Source organism: Lactuca serriola, chromosome 4 (genome assembly GCF_051521515.1).
Source record: "Lactuca serriola cultivar US96UC23 chromosome 4, Lser_US96UC23_V15, whole genome shotgun sequence".
In the NCBI taxonomy this organism is placed as follows: Eukaryota; Viridiplantae; Streptophyta; class Magnoliopsida; order Asterales; family Asteraceae; genus Lactuca; species Lactuca serriola.
This window is the reverse complement of record NC_136411.1, coordinates 113969703-113983632: the sequence shown is the minus strand read 5'-3', so window position 1 is coordinate 113983632 and position 13930 is coordinate 113969703.

Here is a 13930-nt window from a genome sequence, read left to right as displayed (position 1 = left end):
CTCGTTACCAACCCCCAAACCTCCTAAAACCCTAAATCGACCCTTAAGCCTTTTTTGTGGTATTCTTGAGCTCTTGAGAAAATTTTAGTGGTTATTTTGCCCTTTGTGAAGGAAGTGCAGAAGATTGAAGGTGCTTTGCTTGGTGAGGAGTCTATTAATCCAGAATCATCACCCTTTTTGCAAGACTTTGGAGGTATCAAGTTTATACCTTGGCTTGTAAATGCTTAGATCTCTTTATGGCTTTTTTTTATGATTTTGGTTCTTTTTTGGGCCAGTGGATGAGTTAAGTCGTTTGAAGGACTTATTCTTTTAGATCTTAGCTTATTAAGAGTCCCTAAGACATAAAGATGCCAACTTTATGGGTTATTGGGTCTCATGCTTGCATTAAGTCATCTATTAAGTCCTTCTTAAGCTTAAGAGCTTCATCTAGCCATGCATGAACGTAAACTTAGCAACTTTACGTGATAATCTAGCTTAGGGAAGTCAGATCTACATTTTGGAAGCAATGTCTTAATGGATTATGGGTTAAAATTGAGTTTTGGCTGAATGGATGAGTACGTTGGGCGTACAAGCAGACACGCTTAGCGTACAAGCCCTCAAGCGAGTACCCTGCACGTACGTGATGAGTACGCCCCGTGTACTCAGTCTGATGGGCTTCATATTTTGGGCTTCAAGTTTGGGCCATTCTTTTAGGCCTTGATGCTCGGGGTTTTGTTGGGCCATCTGAGTGAAAGTGTTTTGGGCTAAGAAAACTTGGTGGGACTTGGGGTAACGCCCATGTAAGGGTTTAGGCCCAATTTGGAAAATTGGGCAATGTATGGGCCTAGGATGATTAATTGGTTTTGGGCCTTTTAGATTGTAGGTTTGGGACTTAGTCTTGGACCAAAATAGGTAAGGGGTAAAATGGTCTTTCTACCCTATGTATGGATTGATAGTTATAGATTTGACTCCAATTGTTAATTGGGTGTTATTAGATATTGATAGCGCAGGGCTTTCTTGGATCAGCAACCAGGGATTATCAGTGTGATTCAGCAGTGCGGGGTGAGTTTCCTCACTTTGCTTAACGGGTCGAAGTCACCAATGCCGACCCATGATCTGTTATGATAGAATACTCGTTGTTTGTGTGAAACTGGTATATGTATGTGCTTGTATGCTTACTGGGCAGGAACGATGGTTATTTTGTATGCTATTAACAGTTATGCTTATATGAACTGTATGTGAGCGGGACCCATTATATGATTTAGGACGGGGCCCGTAATACTCTTTGTGCGGGAGCCATTATACGAGTTAGGGCAGGGCTCGTTATACTCGTTGGGCGGGGCTTGTTATGTGTTATGTATATGTATGGCATGTGGTATTTTGGGGAACTCACTAAGCTTTGTGCTTACAGTTTTCAGTTTATGTTTCAGGTACTTCTAGTTCCAAGGGAAAGGGCTCGGGATGATTGTAGAGCACACACCACTTCATTGTGTATTTGTGATTTACTCTAATATGAGATGATGTTTGACACACTTATTTTATCTAGATTGTATTGATGATGTTTTAAAATACTGATTATATTAAATTAAAAATGAAAATTTTTGGGTCTTATTTTTGGGACGTTTCACTCACTCACTCACTCCCACTCTCTCTCTCTCTCTCTGTCTCTCTCTCTCTCTCTCTCTCCCTCTCCTATTTTATATATTATTATTTTAACCAAAAATCCAAATTGAGTTCTCGGCCGCTCTCTCATCTATTGCTACCATTCTTTACCAAAAAAATTAATTTCCACTGAGTTTCAGGCAACTTTGATCGGTTTAAGAACACTCAAAAGCGTTTTGGTGTCGATTTCCTGATACCTATGATAAACAAACAAATTTTAGCTATACCATTTTCAAGAAAACCATTTGTTAAATGGATACAAGAAAAAGAATCGATCCTAAATCAAAGAAACCCATGTCAATGCTGTTACAAAGGAAATCACTCACATCTACTGTTTCATCTTCCTGTTTCACTACATTTCATTAATGCTTCTCTTCAGTAGCTCATCTTTGTCTTCATCTAGATCCTAAAACAAATCATGGATCCATTGTCTATGTTTGCTCCTCGGTTCTTTGGGATTAATCTGGGTCGTTCATTCCAAGACAAACATAGAATCGTATATGGAGAAATTACTGGAAAATGGAGAAAAAAGATGGGAAGTTATTAGGGAAGTGCATGGAGGAGTTGAAGAGGAAATGTTTGGAGTCTTATTTGTTAAAGGAAGTTGATGAAATCCAAAGGGCTAAAATTTTCAATGTTGTAGGTAAAGCTATAAAGAAATTACTATGTTTTTCTCCACTATTTCTTGTTTGTTTATTGCACTTACTAGGGTCATTCTCTGCAATTGATTTGAAAATGGTGATATGGATTTTAATTTTTTTGATTACTTGGAGGGATTTGGGTTCTTTTTCAGTAGATTGGGGATTACAAATGTTTGATTTTTGATGGCGGTGTTAACAAAAACTTTTGGTTTCTAGTTTGACACTTCATAATTCTCTATGAATCGCAAAATACTAAGGACCAGATTCAGACACAATAATAATATAATGTTTTTGATTTCAGATTTTGTTTTCGTAGTCCAATTTTAATTTTGTTAATTTTCAAAAGAGGGTGTTTGGATGTTTGTTACTTTGTTTTCAAAATGAACGATACATTTTCAAGAATCCATATAAAGATCTCCAGTTTTCATGGACATGTTCTTCAACTTCAGTGTATGTGTTTAGTGTGTGAGAATGAAGATTTCGGTGAAAGAAATTAAAAAACTTGTGTAACATTCCGATGATGATGTATTTTCAATTTTAACCCTAATTTTGAAGATTAATTGCATTTTAGCCCTTGGGTATGAAAAATGTTGCAAATGGCCCATAGTGGCATTTTTGTAATTTGGGGGCCGATCTCACGTATGCTGGCATACGTGACTGAACCACAAACCCTAATTTTAAGGGTTTGGACCCTTTATAAGCATGATTATCTCCCCAAGGCTCATTCCCTCATCAGCTTCCAACCCATTTTCGTCTCCCAAGCAAACCCTAATCCATTTAGAGCCTTCTTGAGCAATATGTGTGTATTTTGGTAATCTTGAAGGAGAGAAAGAAGAGAAGATCACCTTGGAGGAGAGGGGCTCTTTAGATCTAGAATAACATCATCTTTTGGCATCATTTAGAGGCATCATTATGAGTACGACATACTCTAGCCCACTTAAGCTGTCATTTCACACGTTTTGAGAGGTCTAGAAGCATAAAAATATGATCTTGGGTTTTAGTTCTTCCCCATGCATGATTTTGATTGTCTTAATGAGTTAAGAGGTTAGGGTTTTTAGTATTTAGCACTTAATGGCCATATAAGCCATAAAGTTGGAAACTTTATGGTCAAGAACAACATTTGGGGCATGGATCTGTTATTTGGACGTAAAGGCTTAAGTATTAAGAACTTAATAAGTTAGGAAAGGATCTAGCTGCGTAGAATAGGCGTACCAAGTGGTACGTTGCGTGTACACGGTCAAGCCGGCGTGGTTGGTCAACGTCCGAGTATGCCCCTCGTACTGGCTGAGTACGCCCAACATACTCAGCTGAGTCAACCTGCTGGACTTTTGACTTTTGGCTTTGACCAGAGTTTAACCGATTTTAACCAAAGGGTATATTGAGTATTTTTATATTAAACTTAAGTTGGGCATTGATTTGAATAATATGTGACGGGTAGAGACGGTATTCGGAGCATAGATTTATTCAGCTTTTGTTCGGACTGAGATATGAGTTTTCCGCATTGTACTTGTGGGTCGAAAGCACCAATGTCGGCCCACTATATTATGTATCTTGGTTATAGGATAGTATTGTGCTAGTATAAGCTTGATTAGTATATCTGTATGATATCTATATTTTTTTGTTTTGTGTTTGTGTTTATCTATTACATATGTTTGACATATTGTGGTTGGGTTGAGGTGGTCTTGCTTTGTGTTGAAGGCCAAGCCACTCGGGGTGGTCCGGATAGGCTGTAGGCCCTGTGGGGCGGTCCAATCAGGCTGAAGGCTCATATTTTCATGCTTAGATTGTTATGTTGTGTGATGTTACTTTGGGGGAACTCACTATGCTTTGGCTTTCAAGTTTTAGTTTATTATTTAAGATACTTCAGAGGATCGTGGGAAAGCAACGGCCTGATCGTGCACATCTTGCTTTTTTCATGATATTGATTTTTGGTACACTCTAATATGACTGTACTCTTGAATAAATGGTTCCTTTTTAGTAAAAAAAACTATGGATAATGGTTGTTTTTAAAAAATTAATTTTTTTTTTATGATTTTTAGAGTGTTACAAGTTGGTATCAGAGCCTTGGTTTGAGAGAATTGGATGAACACTCGTGTGAATCCAGAGTGAAACTAGGGAACTGCAAAAGTTTTTAAAAAATGATTTTCTAAATTGTTTTCAAATGTAACCAAGGAAGGATGTGATGTGTACGATCAGCCGCAACAATAAATTATACCCCAAGTTACCCATACTGTTATTTGATATTATGTTTCTGATAGAACAACATAATAGTGGTAGGCTATGGATCTTTAGGAATTGCATGATAGAATTGGCTGATATATGATGCCTGATAACCTAGGGTTATTTCTTGGATAGAATTGACATCATTACTATAGTTTCTTAGTGTATGCATCATAGTTGTACATTATTTGGTTTAGCCTTATTTCATGTTCTTGTCTAATTAAGGGCTTAGGGTAGAATCAAGTATTCGATAGTCTATAGGATCCAGTGTTATGTATGCTTAGCATACGCGAGTGCTGTAGGGTTGGTGGTAGTTTCATGGATGAGTAGAAGTGTGAGAAGCCAGCCAGATGAGGAGTGTTTAGCCGCTCTATCGAGAGTGAGGATAGGACGTATGCGCATCCTAGTTGTTGTATCTTTTTAGGGTGGTTGTGATGATCCTTGAGACAAATACAGGTAGGTATGCTAGGTAGTATGGTCCCGTACTAATCAAAGCACCTGACCCATGCGCGTAGCATGGAAGTCAGAAACCCCAAGGGTTTAGTCTCGTATCGTGTTTATAGATATGTGCGTTGTGTCATTTCTGATATATTCTGGTTCATTTTCAGTATGGTGCTTACGAGAGGATCTGGTTCCGGGTCTGGAGCGAGTGGCCATGATAGGCCAGGTTTGACTGATGATCAAATTAGGGAGATCATCGCCACTGAGGTGGCTGCTGCTATCCGGAGGTCTATGTCGGAGATGTTTGGGTCTATCAAGACTGCCATGATTGAACTTTTCAACGATCATTATGTTACAATTTCTGAGGCTATTGTTGCTGCAGCTACCACAGTTGTTGCTTCTGCAGGGATTCTTGGGGAGAGAGCTTTCTAGTACCGAGACTCTGATAATACGAAGCCCACTATGTTAGATGGATTTCAAGACACGATTGTTGCGATGAGGTGGTTGTCCAATGTAAAGGGGTGTTTCTTCACATGCTCCTACCTTGCTGACCAAAAGGTCAAGTACACCATGAACCTTCTCCGGTCAGGGGCGAAGGATTGGTGGAGATTGGTGACGGGCTCGTACACTACTAAGCAGACGGTTGTCGTGCCATTGAAGCAATTCTCTGAGATGTTTCGCATGAGGTATGTTCCATTCGTGGAAATGGAGAGGCTGGCTCAGGAGTATCTGAATCTAAAGCAGGGGATTGAGTCGATTATCGAGATCACCAAGATGTTTACTGAGAGGGCTCTTTTCTGTCCTGAGTTTGCTGTTTCTCAGCAAGCTCAGATGACCCGGTACTTGTGCTTGCTCAAGACAAATATCTGCCTATTCGTGTCCACCTAAAGTTATGGTATACTTTTGGAGCTTCAGGAGGCTGCAAGAAGATGGAAGATTGAGATGGAGCTCCATGTGAGGGAGCAGAGGAAGGCTCCGGTGTAGACGCAACCTGCGGTGAAGCTGTTCAAGGCCGCTGATTTGAGATCTGGGGGACAGAGGGTCCGCACTTGTGGCAAGTGCGCCATGACTCATGAATGTGCTTGTCGATCTTCATCTGGATGCCACAAATGTGGCTAGGAGGGGAATTATGCAAAAGATTGTCGTCAGTAGGTCCTAATACCGAGCACCAAGATCTATTATCACTGTGAGAAGTTTGGCCATACTAAGGCCAACTGTCCCTTGCTTATTGAGAGGCCGATGCAGGCTCTAGCACTGACTACATTGAGGATCACAGATGGGCGGTAGGGTAGGGCAGAGCCCTTGAAGGGTCGAGGTCATGCTTTTCAGCTCACTGTAGAGGAGGCCAGGGTAGCGTCGGGCGTCATTACTTGTATGCTTTCATTTATTATTATGTCAGTTATTTTTTAGTATGCTTATGTTTAAGATTATGATAGGTACCTTCACAATAAATTCCTTGCCTGATCTTGTGTTATTTGATTCGGGTGTGAGTCGGTCCTTTGTATCTCAGTCTTTTAGTAAGGTGTTCGAGATGACTCTCGAAGAGTTAGAGTGTCCATTGTAGGTTTCTATCGCCAACAAACACGAGGTATCTGCATCGAGCTTCTAATAGGGTTGTGTATTGGAGATTTTTGGGGTGCCCTACCCAATTAATCTGATTCCTGTCCCTTTGGGGGATGTATGTGTGATAGTAGGGATGGATTGGCTGAGCAGGTTTGGGGCTATGATTGACTGCGAGGGTCAGCAGGTAGTTGAGTAGGTTTGGAGTACCAGGATTGGGTCAGCCTTTTGTTTTGCTGCCAGAGCTCGAAAATACATTCAACATAGTTGTATAGGTTATCTTGCTTATGTGGTTAAAGCTCAAGTTGAGAAGCAGGCTTCGGTTTCCGATGTGCCAGTTGTTAGAGAGTTTGCTGATGTGTTCCCAGAGGAGTTTCTTGGTGTGCCTCTGGAGAGTCAGGTTGAGTTCAGGATTGATTTCGTTCCGGGTGCGATCCCAATTGCTAAGGTGTCGTACCGATTGGCACCACTGGAGATGCATGAGTTGTCCTTCCAACTTCAGGAGCTGTTGGGCAAGCAATTTATTAGACCAAGTAGTTCCTCGTGGGGAGCATCGAATTTGTTTGTCAAGAATAATGATGGTTCACATCGGATGTGCATTGATTATTGGGAGTTGAAAAAGTTGACGGTGAAGAATCGTTATCCCCTTCCATGGATTGATGATCTCTTCGATTAGTTGTAAGGTGTATATTAGTTCTCCAAGATTGATCTGAGGTCAGGGTATCATCATATGAAGGTTAGAGAGGAGGACGTGGAGAAGACCGCGTTTCGGACTCGTTATGATCATTACGAGTCCATGGTGATACCATTTGGGCTCACTAATACGCCTGCATCATTTATGGATTTGATGAATCGGGTATGCGGGCCGATGTTCGATCAATCAATTATCGTTTTCATTGATGATATCTTGGTGTATTCCAAGACCAAGGAGCAGCATGAGGAGAACCTTTGAGAGCTTCTGGGAGTTTTGAGGCGAGAATGATTGTATGCCAAGTTCTTAAAGTGTGAGTTTTGGTTACGAGAGCTCCAGTTCTTGGGACATCTTGTTAACCAAAACAGGATTTTGGTCGATCTGGCCAAGATTGAGGCCGTGATACAGTGCGAGGTTTCGAAGCCTCCCTCGGAGATCATGAGTTTCTTGGGTTTAACAGGGCATTATCGGAGATTTGTTGAGGACTTCTCCAAGATTGTGGTACCCCTCACTCGCCTGTCGAGGAAGGGCGTAGATTTCTGATGGGCCCTTGAGCAACAAGTGACATTCGAGACTCTAAGACAAAAATTGAGTGAGGCCCCAGTGTTGACCCTCCCCGAGGGTGTTGAGGATTTTTGTGGTATTTTGTGATGCTTGCATCACAGGTTTGGGTACAATGCTTATGCAGTGTGGGAGAGTTATTGCTTATGCTTCTCGGCAGCTGAAGTCGCATGAGGCCCGTTATCCGACTTATGATTTGAAGTTAGGACGGTGGTGTTTTCTCTCATGATTTGGCGGCGTTACTTGTATGGGGTTTGATGTACTATCGACACATACCACAAGAGTTTGAGATATCTCATGGATCAGCCGAATCTGAATATGAAACAACATAGGTAGCTTGACGTGGTCAAGGAGTATAGATATTATGACCAAGCTACCTTAGACGGCTAAGGGGCATGATGCGATTTAGGTGATAGTGGACCGGTTGACCAAGAGGTCCCACTTCTTAGCTATCCGTAAGAGCTCATCCGCCGAGAAATTGGCCGATTTATATGTATGCAAGATCATTGCTCAGATGGTATTCCAGTCTCCATTTTATCTAATCGAAATGTTAGGTTCACATCTCATTTCTGGCAGAAGTTCCACAAGGAACTAGGCAATAGGTTGCATCTCAGTATTGCTTATCATCCGCATACGAATGGTCAGAGTGGGCGGACTATTCAGACACTCGAGGACATGTTGACAACTTGTGTCTTAGATTTTGATGGGAATTGGGACTCCTACCTTCCCTTAGCTTAGTTTACTTACAACAACAACAACCACTCCAGTATCGATGCGCCGCCTTTTGAGCTCCTCTATGGGAGGAAGTGTCACACCCTAATGTGTTGGGGAGAGATTGGTCATAGAGTCATGGGAAGGACTGATGTAGTCCTTCAAAAGACGAAGCTCATTCAGTAGATTAGGCAGACACTTCAGACTACTCAGAGTTGGCAGAAGAGTTACACCGAAAAGCGTCAATCTGAGTTGGAGTTCTAGGTTGGGGACATGGTCTTAGTGAAGTTATCACCTTGGAAAGGTGTAATACGCTTCAAGAAGAGGGGAAATTTGGGGCCCTAGTATATTGGGGCATTTCGGGTGATCGCCAGGGTTGGCATGGTAGCATACATATTGGGTTTTCCTGAGGAGCTCAGCCAGATCCACAACACCTTCCATGTTTTGCACCTTCGAAAGTGTGTGGCCGATGATGCAACGGTTGTTCCCTTAGAGGATATTCAGGTTGATGATTGCCTGAATTATATAGAGAGACTGATGGCGATTTTGGACAGGAAGACGAAGGCCTTGTGCAACAAGGTGGTGTCTTTAGTCAAAGTTCAGTGCCAACATCGGAAGGGTTTCGAATAGACATGGGAACCCGAGTCTGAGATGCATGAACATTACCTGAAGTTGTTCACAGCAGCGGACTTTGATGACGAATTCTAGTTCAAGTAGGGAGAATTGTATCATTTTGATGATGACGTATTTTCAAATTTAATCCTAAGTTTGAAGAGTAATTGCATTTTCGCCCTTATGTATGAAAAATGTTGCAAAATGGCCCATAGTGGCATTTTTGTAATTTGGGGGTTGAGCTCACGTATGTTGGGTATCCATAACATATGATGGGCATACGTGCATGAACCACAAACATTAATTTTCCGGGTTTGGACCCTATATAAGCATCATCATCTCCCCAAGGCTCATTCCCTTATCAACCTCCAACCCATTTTCGTCTCCCAAGTAAACCCTAATCCATTTAGAGCCTTCTCAAGCATTATGTGTGTATTTTAGTAATTTTGAGGGATAGAGGAAGAAGAGAAGATCAACTTGGAGGAGGGGGGGGGGGGCATTTTAGATCCAGAATAACATCATCTTTTGGCATCATTTGGAGGTATAAAGTTCTGAACTTGGATTGTATTCTTTTAGATCTTGTTAATTCTCTATTCATGAAGCATTTTGGTTCCAACTCTTGACCTTTATGAGTATGGCATACTCTAGCCCACTTAAGCTGTTATTTCAGACGGTTTGAGAGGTCTAGAAGCATAAAAATATGATCTTGGCTCTTAGTTCTTCCCCATGCATGAGTTTGGTTGTCTTAATGGGTTAAGAGGTTAGGGTTTTTAGTATTTAGCACTTAATGGCCATGCAAGACCATAAAGTTGGAAACCTTATGGTCAAGAACAATATTTGGTGCATGGATTTGTAATTTGGACATAAAGGCTTAAGTATTAAGAACTTAATAAGTTGGGAAAGGATCCAGTTGCATACAATAGGCGTACCAAGTGGTACGCCGCACTTATGCGGTCCCTGGTCAACGTCCGAGTATGCCCCCGCGTACTAGCTGAGTACATCCAGCGTACTCGGCTGAGTCAACCCACTGGACTTTTGACTTTTCGCTTTGACTAGAGATTGACCGATTTTGACCAAAGGGTATTTTGAATATTTTAATATTAAACTTAAGTTGGGAAATGACTTGAATAATATGTGACAGGTAGAGCCGGTATTCGGAGCAGAGATTTATTCAGATTTTGTTCGGACTAAGAGGTGAGTTTTCTTCATTGTACTTGTGGGTCGAAGGCACCATTGCCGACTCACTAGATTTTATATCCTGGTTATAGGTTAATACTATGCTAGTATATGTCTGATTAGTAGATCTGCATGATATCTGTATTTGTTGGTTCTATGTTTATGTATATCTGTTACATATGTCGGCATATTATGGTTGGGTTGAGGCAGTCCTGCTTTGTGCTGAAGGCCAACACACCCGAGGCGGTCCAGATAGGGTGTAGGTCCTGCGAAGTGGTCTAGTCAAGCCGAAAGCCCGTAGAGCAGTCCAGATAGGTTATAGGCCCTACGAGGCGGTCCAATCAAGCTGAAGACTCAAATTTGCATGCTTTAATTGTTATTTTGTGTGATGGTACTTTGGGGGAACTTACTAAGATTTGGCTTGCAGTTTTAGTTTACTGTTTCAGGTAATTTAGAGGATTGTAGGAAAAGAAAGGCCTGATCGTGCACATCTTTTATTTTCATGATATTGATTTTGGGACACTCTTATATAACTTGACTCTTGAATCAATGGTTCCTTTTTTGCAAACAATTATGGATAATGGTTGTTTTTGAAAATTTTAAAATTTTTATGATTTTTGGATTGTTACAACTTGATGAAGATAGATTTATTTTCTTCAATGTGTGTGTATGTGTGAGAGAGAGAGAGGTGGGCCTTTTTTTAATTATTAAAATAAATAAATAACTACTATATTTTTAAAAACATGAAAGAAAAATGAAAAATAAGCACCCCAATGGTATTATAGTCCTTTCAGTTTATTGAGCGACCAAATTCACAATGAAACTAGCTCAAAAAAACCAAGAAACAAAAAAAAAATCGAGCTTTGGACTAAGCATAAGAAAAAATTGCATACCACAAAAACTATTTTTTCAGTTTTGTCATATATACACAGAATACAAACTTAGTAAGGGTTCTCTAAATCACAAGGGTGACAAAAATATAATAATAATAATAATTTTGCAGGTTACCTAAATTTTTTAAGGTTTTCTACAAAAATTTTTGATTCCATGAAAATCTTTATCATAATAAAATCGCAAACTATTTTAGCAGATGATGGCCCGCAAAATCAAGGCTATTATGATTATTTTTCGATTTGTGATTATTTTTGGAAAAATTATGGAAAATATTATTATTGCTCTTGTCATGTTTTCATAAACCACAAATAAGATATTATACTTTTTTTTTCGAATGTATACATTGTAAATGGATTATATATTTATATCATCATTATTGTGGTAATTACATCTAATTTTTCTTGTTTCATGTAGCATACAATGAGGACGTCCAATTGCGTTTTTTTATCTTCTTATCTTTGGGTCTATTTGACATCTTAATTCCATTTTTTTCTATTTATACTTGTTTGCTTTCAACACTTCTTTCATAGTTAACAAACCTTGCTAGAACAACCATTTAAAGATAAAAAGAAAAAAATGGCATACAACAAAGCCTTCATGCTTTTCAGCTGCATCCTACTCTTGTTTTCGCTTGCGCTTACTTTTCCTAATGGAGAAAGTAAAGTCACCTTTCACACCAGTAAGTTCCATCATCGTTTCTTAATAACAAAGATTTTCAACTGCGTCTATTGATGCATATTTTGTTTTGGATGTTTATTAGGATCCACGGAGAAACCAATATCGGTGTGTAATAAGATCTACGGGACACAAGCCGGAGACACATGTCTCAGTATTCTAGAGGCCTTCCATCTCACAGCTTCTGATTTCAATACCTTCAATCCGAATTTGAACTGTGAGAAGATCTTTGTTGGAGAATGGTTATGCATTGATGGTCTTGCAATTTGAAGATGGTTATGATGGATTGACTTCATATATTAATGATATGTTTAATAAAATAATGCTTGTTATTTTGCATTGCATATGTTGTGATAAAAGCATTCAAACACGGAATTAACAAACAGAAACATATACAATTCGAAATCTAGCAGAAAAACATAATTTCTTTAAATGCTACCATTTTATAATTATTAATCTAATATATTAATTTATCAACTTAAATATAGTGTTAAATTCAAGACATGAACCACATGTCAAATAAATTCGAAAAAGATTATCCAAAAACTATTTTCTAAATAGTTAAAAAAATTATATATAATGTTAAATGTAAAGCATGAATTAGAATCTCAAAGAGTAAATTACTGAAATCGTCCCTATAGTTTGATCAAAATTGCACGTTTGATCCTTAATTTTTTTTTGTACTCGGATCGTCTCTGTGGTTTGATTTTGTTGCGTTTTTTTATCCCTATGGTTTGGTAAAAGTTGCATGTTTGGTCCCTAATTTATGTATGTAAGAGACGAAAAATGCAACAAAATCAAACCACAGGGACGAAAAACGCAACCAAACCAAACCACAGGGACGATCCGAGTGCAAAAAAAAATTAGGGACCAAACGTGCAATTTTGACCAAACCATAGGGACGATTTCAATAATTTACTTAATCTCAAATTAACAAAAAAAAAAAAAACAAAAAGTTAACAAAACTATTTTTTATAATAACAAAGGTAGTTTTATTAATTAAAAATATTGTTAGTTATAAATAACATAAAATTAGAGAATATCTTAAGTTATCTTCAAAACATTTTTAACTTATATTTAAAAAAATAATCATGATGAAAACTAAAAAAATGGTCTAATAAATTATTTTCAAAATTAAATTAAAATATAGAAAAAACATCATAAATGGTCCATGTGGTTTCCTCAAATCTGAAGTTTAGTCCATGTGGTTTAAAGACTTCATAAATGGTCTATGTGCTTTCAAAACTTTTGACGATTAGTTCTTATTGCTAACTCCATTAAGTTTTGTCCGTTAACTGAAAGACATTTTCGTCATTTCACTACCATATTGACCATTTATGATGTTTTTTTTTTAAAAAAATAATAATTAAACATAATTATTTAATATATAAAAGGTCTCTCTGAAAGAAAAAAAAAACCCACACAACCATACCCCATTTTTGTCTTCCTCAACCCATGGACAAACAATTAAACGTTCACCCTCTTCCTCAACCCAATACCACCCTCTGTTCTTCAACAAATCCCAAACATGACAACCAAACCTAAGCAACTTGAAAAAGACCAATCTACAACAAACACAAAGAAAATCTACCAAAATTGCAATAGATTACAAGGGAGTTTCAGATTATTTTAACACTCTTAACCTCAATCAAATCCAAAAAATCGATAGAAGGAGAACCAATTCTTAAAAGAGGAATTGATATTCAGAAATCGAAATCAATTACTTAGTTCAAATACAGAAAAATTTGGTAGTAAACTTATCAACGATGGCGTCAAAATCAATTTTCTTCTATTTTTAGGATTATCGAATCTCCACGTCCAACACCTTCCCGTGATAGTTCCAGTCGATGACTCGCTTTGATACGAAAGACTTTCAGATAAACGATTCAGTTGGAGACATGAAATTGGAACGACTTTTAGGATTGTCATACCAGTCGAGAATGGGGGAGAGAAACAGTGGGACCATATATATATATATATATATATATATATATATATATTATAATAATAATAATAATAATTCTATTTAATTTTTTCTTTTTAAAAAAAATAAGAGAAAACATCATAAATAGTCCGTGTGGTAGTGAAATGACGAAAATGTACTTCA